Raw genomic sequence first — 14,390 nt, forward strand, 5'->3', positions numbered from 1 at the left:
GAAGGAAGCCTCCCCTGCCTATGACCCACAGAAGGTGCTTTTCCAAACATAAAGGCTACTTCACCTAAGAAGATGAAATTTGCAGATTAAGCTACATGTCCCTTTCTCCCAAATAGGTGTGCTAGGGTGGCCACTTGTACATCACCAAAAAAGAGAGTTGCATACAATTTGCATATACTAATCATATGTTCAGATGCAAATCTAGAAGCAATTAGTAGACTGTGACCTATGTGCCTGCTCAGTCTGCTGTTCAGGTGCTAACAGCTGGTGGCAACTTCAGGAGCCATGCCATCCTTTCTTACGCTTCTTTATTCCTAAAGTAGACTTTGACGAGACAGTTGAGATGGCGGAGAAATTTGATTCAGTTTGCGTTTAAAGCCGAATTTATCAAATTCACACTTTCTGAAACAATATGAGAACCAAAAGACAGCCATCCTTCAAAATTTACACATCTAAATTTTGTGATACAGTTCTCCATTCAGTGTTTACAATAATGCATATGTTAGGGGAAATTTGCATTAAAATGATTGTATTAGTGAAAATAGCCTATACATGCATTATATTAGGAAACATTGCTTGCAAAAATGTGTACATTAGACAAAACTGCATACAAAAATGTGTTTAATAGGAGAAAGTTGCACTAAAATGCTAAAGAATTTTCATGAGAATTTTAAAAAATAACAAATTGCTGCAGAAATTAATTTAAGATTGGAAAAATGAAAATGGAGAGAACCGAAACTGACAGATCTTTCTATCCTTATCAGACAGTCCTTCAAATTTGGGGACACCTTCAAATAGAGCGCTGCCCTCTGATAGCACTTCAAGCAGAGGATGCACACCTTAAGTAAGCACAAAATTGTTCCCTTAGTATGTGACTACCTGGCAACTAAGTCGGCAAAATTATATAAGTACAGAGAGAGACAAGAACTGTGCTGCTGGAAAAACTCATCTGTTTTCTCAAATCTGCAAACTCTATTGGTTTTCATTGCAGCACATATTCAACACCTCTCTTATGTGAAGATGCTGCTGTCGATTTGTGACTACAGACATCCCAGCCAGTTTCTGTTACGTAATGCTTTGATGTTTAACTTGAATTTATAACAGCACAGGCATCTACACGTCATCAACCAAATCCCATCCTTCCTTCTAAAAATGAATTCCTTGCTCACATTTTCATTTCTCTCTACAACGAAAGGGAAAGGCTTCTGGCCTAGGAAAGATGTTACCATGGCAACTATAGACTAGGTTATCTTTGGATAATATTTTGCCTCTCCCTTTTAATTATTTACTAATGGTTTTGAAAAAGAAGACGGCACATCTATTCTTCCTAGAGAGTGGGTTGTTAAAATGCAACAAAATTGGTTATTTATGTATGTTAGCTCAGAGTGAAGGTTCTGTTCCATACTTGAGAGGGTCTGTTTCTGCCTGATAGGTTTCCTTTCTACAGGGGCTCATCTGGTCCCTTTCATGGGGAATCACAGGAAGATTCAGGTCCCTTGTTCCTGTGCTCATGTGGGAATTTCGTCGATCTCACAGGGAGGAAAAAATGTCTCATTGGAAAGTCTCCCCAGTGAGGGAAACAAGGCAAAACACAGGAGACAAATGCACTTTGTGTAGAACGTTTTGAACATTAAAGTATTGCCTTTGACAAGAGTTACTGTGGTGTAGTGTTGTTTCTCCTGCTCTTCAGACACAGGTCCTCAAATGCAAAGATGTATCACTGAACACTAAAATCAGGATCATTCAGACCATGGTATTTCTGATCTCTATGTATGGATGTGAAAGTGAAAAAGACAGTGAAAAAAGTGGATAGGAGAAAAATCAACTCATTTGACATGTGGTGTTGGAGGAGAGCTTTGCGGATACCATGGACTGCGAAAAAGACAAATATTGGGGGTTAGATTAAACCAGACCTATCACTAGAAGCTAAAATGATGAAACTGAGGTTATCATACTTTCGACACATAATGAAAAGGCATGATTCATTAGAAAAGATAACAATGCTGGGAAAAACAGAAGGGAGTAGAAAAAGAGGAAGGCCAAACACGAGATGGATTGATTCCGTAAAGGAAGCCACAGACCTGAACTTACAAGATCTGAACAGGGTGGTTCATGACAGATGCTCTTGGAGGTCACTGATTCATAGGGTTGCCATAAGTTGTACTCAAATTGGAGGCACATAACAACAACCCTCCACCATGATTGCCACGTGAGGGGGGAGAGGAGGGGTTCCCCACCCTTTTCAGTTGTTTGTCAAGACTAGGAACTGATTAGTAGAGTTGCCTAGAGGTGGAACCTTCTGAGTTCGAGCAGACCCTCAAAGCAGAACACAGCATTTTTTGGTAGTGGATAGAGCCCAGTACAAAAACCTTTTTGGCAACTGAACTGATCCAAAAGTTTTCTTAAAAAAGCAAGGCCACCATTTTCTGGTCAGTTAGGAACCCTAGACCTGATAAAGTAAACAAGCAAACAAACACACTATGGGTGGTTTAGACTTGAATAATGTAGATACAAACATATGAAACACAAAACTGATAGGTTAGGCAGGTTTAGTATATTTGGGATAAGCAAAGGAAGTGGAAATCCATTTTCCAGACAAATGGGTACCCACCACTGACTTCAGCATGATAAGGATTTCTTTCAACAGACAGACCATCTCAGAGATAGGAAATGGGCTTTTTGTGCCACAGCACAACCTAAAAGTTTGGATGTTCAAACTGTTTTCTATGTAATGCTTTGAGGTATTATGTCCTCTTACATCCCATTCAGGTCAATGAGTACTGAAGATGTTCTACACTACAGAAAGAAACACTTAGCGCCTTGTAATGAGAGATCTCTCAGTTCTCATCTCACCCATGAAAAGGCTTTTAGGAATAAGCTTACATCTCTGCCATCAAATTGGGAACTTTTAAATTTTATTCACACTAAATGTTTAACAAAGCAGATGCACTAGTGCCTGCATGTGCTACATTTGTGCAAGGATGCAGGAGAATTTAGTTTGGTCCGTATTGTTAAAGAAACTGACCTCAACTCTCAGAATACATGAACTGGAATGTAATTAACCTTCAGCTTCTGCACTTTTCCAATTTTGTGATATAGTTCTCAGCTCAAAAATATCAAAATTAGTTTAAAATGTGTATTTAGGGACAGAATACACTTAGAAATACATACATTGCAATAAAATAGTATTTAAATACATATTTTAATTAAATATATTTTTAATAGGCATTTAAATCATATTTAAGTATTATGCTTTTTAAATCACAAATGAATGTGGAAACAGGATGGGCTTATGGATAAACGTGTGAACTTTACATGGATAAGAAGTATACTGATCCATCCATCCTTTGTGCTCCAAAGATCAGCATAAGGAAGGAAGGGTGAGCATATATGCATGCCCCTGCCTTGAGAGTATTTCGCCCAATTTCTCTGGACCAAGTTGGATCCCTTTTTGGGAAAGAAAGAAACTGCCTATTGGTTTGTAGCACTTAAAGAAAATATGCACAGGCCCTCACTTCTTTCCATATTATTACCATGTCTGTTCTACCACAGAGTTACTCCTCCACAAGATTAGCAGCAGAATAGGGGGGTGACTTACCAGCAAGGTTGGCTCATTTCTTGGAATTCTATTGAGACTCAACTCAGGACAGCAAAGAGAGGCCAGACGAAGAAGACTTGCCCTGTTCAAGGACTCTTAAGGCTGTAAAAACCTTTTCTAGGCAGTAATCCCTAGTAAACAAAATGGGACTTCTTGCAGAAATACGCATAGAATTGTGGGGCATACATGATTAAACCCATTTGCTCAACCCTTGCTCTGCCTCAGTCATCTATACAGCAGGGGAATGGAAGTTTATATTTTTATTATTATTCCATTTTTTATTTATTAAGTTTATATCCCACCCTTCCTCCTAGAAGGAGCAGAGAGAGTGAGGAGATCTGAACTCTTCCCACACTCCCAGCTTATCTTTCCATAGGCTCTCCCCCAAAGTGTTTTTCAAGCTGAACTCACTTATCAGAACATGACAGGAGAAAATCAGTTAGGGTGGGTGGCAGCTAAGTAGCAGGTATGGTTAGGGTTTACCACCTCAGTCAACCTAAATTTCTTTGGCTACAAATATCCCCCCACCACTACCATTTATATGTGATTAGGGTAGACCTGGGATAGAAGAAACAGATTTACCACCATCCCATCTAGTCTGGTCCTAAATGTTTATGTTCTAGTTTTGTACATAGTTTGCATGTCATATTTGGTTGTTTGGGGCCTTTATGCCACCCACAGGAGGCATAGAACAGAAGCCTTTGAATCCCTCCACACTGGTGTTTTATTGAAGGTATATTCTGCAAAATGTCATTGACACAATAGTAGTGCATTAGAGGTTGATTTATTCTGCTTTTGTTTGTTCTACCATTCTTCCTCTGTGCTACCATATTACCATATTACTGCTGTCAGGAGGGGTCACCACCAGAATATTTGTGGTAAGTTATGGAATATCAGCAGGAAGTTGTAGATATGCACAGATTGGAAATGAAGTAATATGACCACCTCAAAACTTTTGCAGGTGCAAACTGTATTGAAAGTGGGAATGCATATGACTACCCCATTAGCATCATGACCACTAATCATCATGAATATGCAATAAAAAGGATGTCTAGAGAGGCCCTTTTTTGTGTTTACAGTGTATCATATATTGGGCAGAAGTGGAGGAGACGGGGAAGGTGTACCACAGAGTTAATTCCTGAAACCTATCCAGAGAGACATTTACTACTTATAGACCTGCTGAAATCTAGCTCAGGACTGAACGTCCTGGAGGAGCTGCCTCAGAGTAAAGCCCATCTAAGCTAAGAATGGTAAACTTCTGTTTTATTCTAGTTTAAACATTAATTCCAATAAAGTGTTTGGTTATGACTGGCCATCTACTCATAATGGCCAAGAGGATGAACAAGTGGAAATGTTTGGTCCAGAAAAATCAAAAGTAACTTGCTCTGGCCTCCAGGAAATCTCATGTTTTCAAATTTGCAAACTGTTTCCTGGCATGTCACTCTATACTTTGTAAAGGCTTATCCAAAATTCAATCAATGCATGCCTCCTCCATTATTTTATCAGAGTACAACTCCAGTAACCTTTTCACAAATTGCTGTGTAGCATATACATGGAGTATGTGAGTTTGTACTGGTTCACACACCCATGTGTATAGCGTCTTATTTCTCTACACTTAATGAATGGCAGCACAGAACCAAACAAGATGTAATGACAGATCTGCCCCAAAGACATAGAAATAGGACGTGGGAGTCCGGTTTAAATAACACAAATAATAGGGAGAGAAGGGTCCCACAGCCAGATTCTGATATTGGAAATGAGTTGGGCTAAGGACAGGGGATGGTTGACTTGGGAACCAACTGGGGGTGGAAAAGCTGGGAGGAAGGGAGGATGGGACATGCACTCCTCACCTGTACACTTTCCACCACCACCACTTTCTGTGTGATTGGAGCAGATCCAATTTTAAATACATGAATCTGCTACCATTGTGTCTAGTCTGTTCATCATAAGAAGACATGACTCCATACATTTCTTAAATTAGGCTCTATACATTAGATTCCTGCTTCTTTTAAAAGCTGGTTGAGGTCTGCTGGGTTGTGAGGAATGCAAATTAGTCAAAACTCTCTTTTTTAAATACCAAAGTCAGCAGATTTATCACATTATACTCAGAAAGCAAGCTGTAGAAAAAGCAGGTGTCATTTTAGAGTCAATCAACTGCCTGTTTTAAGCCCAGTTGCCAAACTCAGCTAGCTTCTCCTATTTGTTTCACTTCACTTAAAATCTTACTTTGTAAGTGCTACTTTGTTTCCTCTCCTGTGGGAAAATATATGGTTTCCGATGATGGAACTGAGACTCAACCTGATTCTGACAGAAGCCAGAGCTTGTACTGGACATACTTTGGGTTCATTGGTTTTTCCCTGCCACAAGATTCTTCAGATTAGACATGGGTATGGAAAAGGTGGCTAAATTAATATTTTTCTCTGGGGAGACAGTAGTTTCTATTCCCCAAATATTATAGGGCCAAATAAAACGTCTCAAGCACATGGTCATTCTGATTATGATTGTTACATTATAACTAAATTCAAGCCCATAAGCCATTGTTTTCTGGCCTCCAGTGTCCTACCAACTTTTACTGAAACTGTGAAAAAGAGGAAAGGGCTATTGTGCTCAGGTCCTGCTTGCAGGCTTCCCATATGCATCTGGTTGGCCATGGGGAGAACAGGATGATGGACTACATAGGCCTTGATCCGCTCCAACAAGGCTTTTCTTATGTTATTGAAATGTTTTCCTTTCAGTTTTATACCAGAAGAAACCAACCTTGTTTGCAAAAAGTGTATGGAAAAAGATTTTGAACTTTTTTATTATATCTCTCTTTCAGCTTTGTATGCAATTTGCTAACCATGTCAAAGCACAAATTCTTTTCTAACTATGGCAACACTTTTTATTACAGAGCCTGAGTGACCACTCACAAGAAGGTCAGATTGTGTTGCAAAATGCATGTATGGCCCCTGGACCACTACCAGGAGAAGAAATAAAAAATCATCTCTCGCTGCACATTGACACAACAACATATTCATGAGCACTCTCACACTTTAATAATGGACCTCCAGTTAAATGCACAATTTATATTCATGAGAAAGTTTTATGTTGTCAGTGATCTGTGTCTACAGTTATCCTTGGTCCAAGTGTAGAAAGAAAGAAGGTAGCCAGCAGCACATTGCATGGAATTATCTGGGTCTGCCAATCATCAGCTCTTTAAAAGCTGGCATCTTTTCTACTTTTGTAAGGGCTGTTTCTCAAGAATGAAATAGCTACAGATTGGCAACAAAATGCATTTATTTGTTTGTCAGGCTGTTTGGAAACCAAGTGCTTATGGGGATTTAAGGGGGCTCAGTCTGCTTAGTTTAGCCCTCCGGAAAAAGTTGAAGAGATGACTTGATTGCATTGTGCAAATAGTTCCCTCACACAGAGAAAGTGATAGAAACAAAACAGGTCTTTAAATGAGCAGAAGATGGCATAAGAAGCCAAAGTAAGCACAAAGCTGATGCATTAGAAATTCAAATTAGAACTAAAGTATGTTTCCAAATTATTTAAGTAATTAATGATTGCTCATCACCAAATGTGGCCATCCAACACTTTGCAAAGCTAGTATAGTTCAAGAGTGCCCTTATCAGTTCAGATCTTAGCAGCAATTGGCTCAATGTGTGGCTTTTAGTCAAGCCATTTTAAAGGACCAAATCCTACTGGATTACCTCATAAGTGTTTTTTTATGTAATACATGCCAATGGACACAATCCCAGTATAAACCCTGGAATTTAAAAGTGCTTAATTTGGGCTGGATTGTGCTCAGTTTTATTGTTTTTAAGTGTTGGTATACCCAACTAGGTAAAACTGCAGTCTGTTTAAGTCAGCCTTTCCCAACCAGTGTGCCTCCAGATGTTGTTGGACCACAATTCCCATCTTTCCTGACCATTGGCAATGCTGGCTGAGGCTGATGGGAGTTGTGGTCCAACAACATCTGGAGGCACACTGGTTGGGAAAGGCTGGTTTAAGTATTGCAGAGGTTTGTGAGAAATTAGCCTTCAAAATGCTGTGACTAAGTAGAGAGAGAAAGCTTGCCAGAGACAAAGCTGGCCCAACAAGGGTGAATTGATTTAAATCAATGTAAGTTTCCCATTTTGAAATTTTGGCTCACATGTCACTTTATAGTTTTCATACTTTAATTAAATTGTAATTTAAAGTGACAAGCAATGTGCTGATACACTTTGCTAAGAAGCCCCTGTGGCCCTCCTCCACCACATCTTTCACCAGCTCCCCAGGGAGGAAACAAACTAGAGGCTAGCTTGCCATTACATAAGAATCAAAACCCATGGTTTGTTTCTTTCCTAAGAAACCACAATAGTAAGGCAAGAACAAACCTAGGCTTGCTATTGTAGTTTATTAGGAAAGAAACAAACCATGAATGCTGGTTCACATGCACAAGCCAGGCTGTAGTTTGTTTCCTCTCCAGTGTGCTGAAGAAAGGAAAGGAGAAGAAAGGAAGTATGGTCTTCTGAGTAACTTTTACCAGCTCACTGCCCATTCACATTAAATTAAGCTGTGATTTAATATTTGTGAACTTGTCATATATTTCCTGTGCATTCTATTTGCTATAATAGTTAAAACATACTGGTTTGCAACAAAATCAAGTCTTTTTACAACCTAGGCATGTAATCACAAACCTTTTGGCTGTGCAACAGACATGCTATTTGCAATGCAGATTTCTGTTTGGTTTTCTCTTTATCCATGAAACAATTCTGAGCAAGATCACTTACTTGCTCTCACTTGAAGGCCGCGTCCAGAACTTTTCAGAAACAAGGGGAGGTACTTGCTGGGCAAAACAATGTTTCTCCATGCTAGACAATTAAAAGGCCATGCTATTTGGTCAACAGAATCAATAAACTTTCAAAAATATTTTTAAGCTGAGTAGTGAATATGCAGAGGTAACGTATTCAGAAAGCATAAAACAGAAACACAAGGTCACCCAAATAGGCCTAGTGGATAATCCTGTGTCCCTGCCCTAAATGACATCTCCTGGATACTACCACCTGTGATTACTTGCAATTGTATGCATGTCTACTCAAAAGTACGTCCCAATGAACTGAACAGGAGTTACTCCCAGATAAGCGTGTATAGGACTGTAGCCTTATTATGTCACTTTATGATGCTTAACCTCAAACATTTTCCTGATTGTTGCTGTTGTTACTTTTCTACATAGAAAAGCACCTTTAGCTCAACATCTTTAATTTATGGTGGGATGATTTAGTTTTGAGGAAATATAAGAAATGTAAGATGGGAGTAGGCTTAGAGCAAGCATGGAAAACCTTTTTTCAGCCTGAGGGCCACCTTCCCTTCTGGGTAACCTTCTGGGGGCTGCATGCCAGTGGAGGGAGGGGCCAGAGGCAAAAGTGGGCAGGGCAACAAATGCACATTTTACCTTTGTACAGTAGGTGAGTTTCTACACCCCCCGCACACCCCTCTCTAATCTCCATCCAGACAAGCAAGAGGCTTGTCAGAGTTGTAAGATGCATTTCAGGCAGGCAAAAAAGCAGAGCCTGTAAGAGGCGTGGCCTGCGGAGGGTTCCAAGGGCCAGACAGAGAGGCCTGGTGGGCTGTATTTGGCCCCCCAATCTAAGGCTCCCCACCCTTGTCTTAGAGTATATTCCTGTTTCTCTAGAATTTTGCCAGTAAATATCACTGAAGATGCCCAGTTCAAATATTTGCTTCCCGGAAGAACAGGAGTATTCTGAAATGTAGGACTTAATTTAACTTAGGGCTTACATGGACTGAGCACCTGACAATTGTTTTCAGTACTAGAGCATATACATTCCATATTGTATTGTTAGACGAATTAGCTGGGACCTTTTCCTTTATTCTTGAGGGATGTTGGAAGAGAAAGCTCTCCTGAGCATGCACAAAATGCCCTTCCTTCTCTGCAGACATCACAGTCTCCATGCTTAGGGTACACCTTCCATGCCTAGCGCTCTGCCTCTCCGATTCTGAGCCCCGTTTCTTTGCTTTTTTACAAGTTAAATAGTGTTGGAATGTTTTGACTACAGTATTACACGTGGGAAAAGTTATGTCAGGATGGAAAGCTATTTTGTATTTCACAAACAAGAGAACAGTATATAGGAATAGGATGCTAAATTTCTGCTGGCTCCTGCAAACAGACCTTTTCCAAAAATTTCAAAGAACGGATTTACCATTATAATGTGATGGGCTCCATATTCATTTCTTCACAAGATTAATTCCTAAACACATATATGGAAGGAAACTGCTAAATTGGAAGTAATCTTGATTTGGGGATTACTGCAGGTTCTTGTTTTACCTTGTGGGTTATTGTAAATCATTACAGCTCACATATTTGAAGGGGGGCAGGGAGGAGGGAACTGAATGCCACAACCTCTTGCTTTGTGTGTATTTTGCATTCAATGTGATGCAAAGATGTCATATTCACAATAATGATAATTTTATGGTTAGCTGACTTCCAAGACTTTCATTTATAACACTCATCTCATCATTTAAAGGGCTAGTCTTCTGCATTAAAGGCTCTGCATCAAAGCATATGTGTCTGCAACGTATATCAGCCTTCGTACATGCGAGTGACCAGGAGAGGGAATGAATGTGTGTTTGCCAATCAGTCTCAGCAATAATGGGTAATGATTATGTAAAAATAAATGAAGGCACCAGAGCAGATACTAAGAAATGTCCTCATCTTGAAGCTGACCATTCCTCACAAGGAAAGCAGTAAACTGGATCACCCACCTGCACCTTGTTCTGCCATCAGGCTTCTACTTCAAACGCAGGCTACTTTAACCACTTTTAAAAGGGTGCCCTTAGCCACACACTGTGGAGACCATTCAGCAAGATGACAGCTGGGTAGTGGGCAAATATGCAGCCCACAGGCTACTCACACTTTTAAAGTATGAATAATTTGTTGACCAAATGTCAAGCTCATCTGTAGTACACTAAAATCCCAAGTTGTTTGATACCTGCTGTATCCTAAAACTCTGGCCATAACTCTCACTGTCGCGCCCGGGTTGGGACTCAAGAACAGAATCACTTGATGAAAGCAAATCAGTTTTTATTAGAGTAATTTCCAGACATAGGCTTCTCCGCCTCATGAACTCTTAACATGAACCAAAACCTGCGACATGGAAGAGAGTTGATAGAACAGAGTATCAAACATTCCCTGTCCCTTATCAAGGGGGCTTTCGGGCATGGATCCTTTCACTCCGCCTCAAACTGCCCACATCTACGCCCCTTCCCTCCTCTTTTCTTTGGCGCCTTTTTAACTGTCTTCGGGTGCGAGGCGATGGGGGGCGGCTACCTCCTCCCCTTCTGATTCGGAAAGGATGGTAGGGAGTGGGGGGGGGTTGGCCCAACACTTCAGGCGATTTCTCTCTACCCTTCTCTGCAGACGAAGGGCCTTGGTCTCCCTCCTCCTCCCCCTCTGTCTGTAACTGCTTCACATTCCTAGGGGGGGAGTACGTGGGAAACGAGTCTGTTGCCTGTTCAAGGTTTTCCCCCTCTATCTGGGAAGCCTCCTCCTCCCCTCCAGACAACTCAGCCCAACTGCCCCCCTCTCCTAACTCATCCTCAGAAACATCAGAATCCCAACCATACATCCTGACACTCACCATGAAAGCTGCTTGATGTTCAGAGTTTTGTAACATGGGAACAATGAATTTGTTACAGCTTTCCGTGTGTTGTACCATAGTATGGTACACTTTACCCTACCTGTTGCAATACAGGAGTTTGCCTTAGATGGCCACCAGCTTAGAAGCTTTTAAAAGGGGATTATTAGATAAATTCATGGAGGATAAGTCTATCAATGGCTGCTAGTCATGATGGCTGTATGCAGGCTCCAGGTTCAGAGGAAGCATGCCTCTGACCAGCCATTGGGGAGCAACAATGGTTATTGCCTTCATAGCCTGTGTGTGAGCTTCCCAGAGGCATCTGCTTGACCACTGTAAGGAGGGAGAATGCTGGAATAGAGTAAGTGCACATTTTGAAGGATGGCTGTGTTCCAGTTCTCATATTGTTTGGAAAGTGCAAATTTGATAGATTTGGCTTTATATGTGAACTGAATCAAATTTCTCCCCCATCCCTACATTTGGCCTGATCCAACAGGGCTCTTCTTGTGTTGTTACCTGGTCCCCCCCACCAGCAGGACTAATAGCAGCCTTAAGGCGTGGGGGTAGTAGATTTCAACTGGGAGAAAAGCATGGGACAAAAGGTAAAATAGCACCCCATCACCATTGTCCATTCCAGTTTGTCCCACTCAGCTGCTTATAATTTATTTTTAAAATTATTATTATTGTTGTTGTTGTTGTTGTTGTTGTCTTTATTTATACCCCGCCATTTTCCCAAAACTGGAACTCACGACGGCTTCCAGATAAAAATACATATAATTAAAAACATACAAAGTCTACATTAAAATAAAATTAAACTATTTCCAATATTAAAACCATACACACATATAGCTAAAAGAGTTCAAACTAGTTTAAAAATAATATAATAGACATTAGCAATGCAGCACCCTTCACGCCCTATCCTTAACAGCCTTCAATTCCAAAGGCTTGTTGGAATAAGAAGGTCTTTGCTTGTCGGCGGAAGGACTGTAAGGAGGGGGTCATTCTTACCTCCCTAGGAAGGGAATTCCAAAGCCTAGGGGCAGCCACCAAGAAGGCCCTTCTCTCTAATTATAGATCTCCAGTATCATATCTGTTTTAGCCTTTAAGAGTTTATAAAATAAATGTCTATGTAAACCTGAGAGCATTTGTGTTTACATTCCAGAGGTCTGTGCATCTGTGTAAGGCAAAGCTGCGTTAAACATTACATTAAGAAAGCTATAGGCAGAGTACCCTCTCCTTGCCCTAACAAATTTCCAAACCACATTTTGAAGGCCAAATGTCTAAATGCAGAAAGGAAAAAAAGGGGGGGGGGAGAAAACCCCAAGATGTCAAGAAATATAGCTTGTAAAAATTATTCCAAATCCAAGGAAACGAGCCAAATGCGTTTCGGCCACGTCAAGTTGGCCTTCGTCAGGGGCTAAAAGTTAAAACATACAAATATATATTCAGTGATACATTCTTATAAATATTCATCATACAGTTCAATAGCCATGGTATGGGGAAATCATAACACCCATATTACTCACATACTGATTACAAGGTGTAGCTTCGAAGTTATCTTGTAGTTAAAATGCTTCAGTTAATCTTTAGCAATTCTTTGTAATGAATTCAGGGGACTTCTACAAAGCCTTCAGTAATGAGCTAACACCAAGGCTCACTAAATTGTTCAATGACATATTATCCCGGGGGAGAATACTGGAAACATGGCAGCACTCCAGGCTTGCAGTTATATTGAAACCAGGCAAAGTCCCCACTGTAGTAGGCTCATATAGGCCGATAGCCCTAATCAATATAGACGCAAAACTACTATCTGCAGTTATGGTAGCCCGTTTAAATGTGTTCATTGGGAAATATATCTCCACAGACCAGACGGGTTTCATTCCACACCGTAACATAGTGGACTCCATTCAAAGAGTGTTAAACATAGTCTATGAGACTACCAATAAAAAAATTAAGGCAGCCCTGATATCACTAGATGCCTTCAAGGCATTTGATAGAATCGAATGGAACTTCCTAAAATGTCTACTACATAAAATGAATTTTGGGGAGAAATTTTTACATCTTTTTCACCAGTACTATTCAGAGTTAAAAGCGACAATAGGCATTAATGGGCTTGACTCCTCAAGTATTAAGCTCTGCAGAGGCACAAAGCAGGTGTGTCCATTGTCACCCCTGCTGTTTGCACTTGTTGTAGAAGTACTAGCAAATAACATCAGATCTCATCCAGAAATAAATGGAGTAAGCATCAGGAGAGTAGAACACAGAATCAATCTATTTGCCGACAACATGCTTTTAATACTGATAGACCCACTGAAGGCCCTGTCACCCCTTAAGACAGTACTAGCAGATTTCCACACAGTGGTAGGCCTGGAAGTTAATTATTCTAAGTTGCTAGTCCTTCCACTAAATATGCCTAAATGGGAGAGAGATCAAATTTTTAGATCATCAATTGAGACTCCATGCTATGGGGGCTCTCGCTATCTGGGAGTAATTATCCCAAAAGATCTCAACCAATTATACAGAAGAAATTTCAGCAGCCTTCGCAATTCAATATTAAATGAGCTACATTCTTGGAAACACCTTAACCTCTCCTGGCTAGGAAGGATAGCGGCTATTAAGATGTCTATTCTTCCAAAAAAAATTATTTCTGTTCCAAACCCTACCTATCCACTTAAAAGCTAAAAATATAAATGCTTGGCAAAAGATCTTTAATGAATTTGCCATAGGGGAAAGCAAAGCTGGCTCATTAAGTCTGCATTATATAGACTAAAACATAAAGGTGGCTTAGCTATGCCTAATCTACAACTATACTACGATGCATTTCAATTAAAGCAAATGACACATATCATTAATGGAAATGGAAATATTCCGTGGGTCCAAATCAAATTAACCCCAGGGCACCCCTCTCTCTAAGCAGTCCCCTTTCTACATTTGTCTTGGGCGGCCTTCCATAAAATAGCATATCCTTTTACTCATGCTACCCTCGTGGTTTGGAAAAGATGGGAGAAATTATTAGCTCTGAGGAACTCTCCCCTAATCCCCTTTTTTGACCACCCAGAATTCTCCTCTCCTGAAAAATACCAACAGTTTTGAGACTGGAGAGAGAGAGGTTTGTTCAGGATCAGAGACCTAGTGGAGAGGGGTCACCCAATAACTGAAGCCTCTTTGAGAGATAA

The sequence above is a fragment of the Rhineura floridana genome, chromosome 8 (genome assembly GCF_030035675.1).
Source record: "Rhineura floridana isolate rRhiFlo1 chromosome 8, rRhiFlo1.hap2, whole genome shotgun sequence".
Taxonomy (NCBI): Eukaryota; Metazoa; Chordata; class Lepidosauria; order Squamata; family Rhineuridae; genus Rhineura; species Rhineura floridana.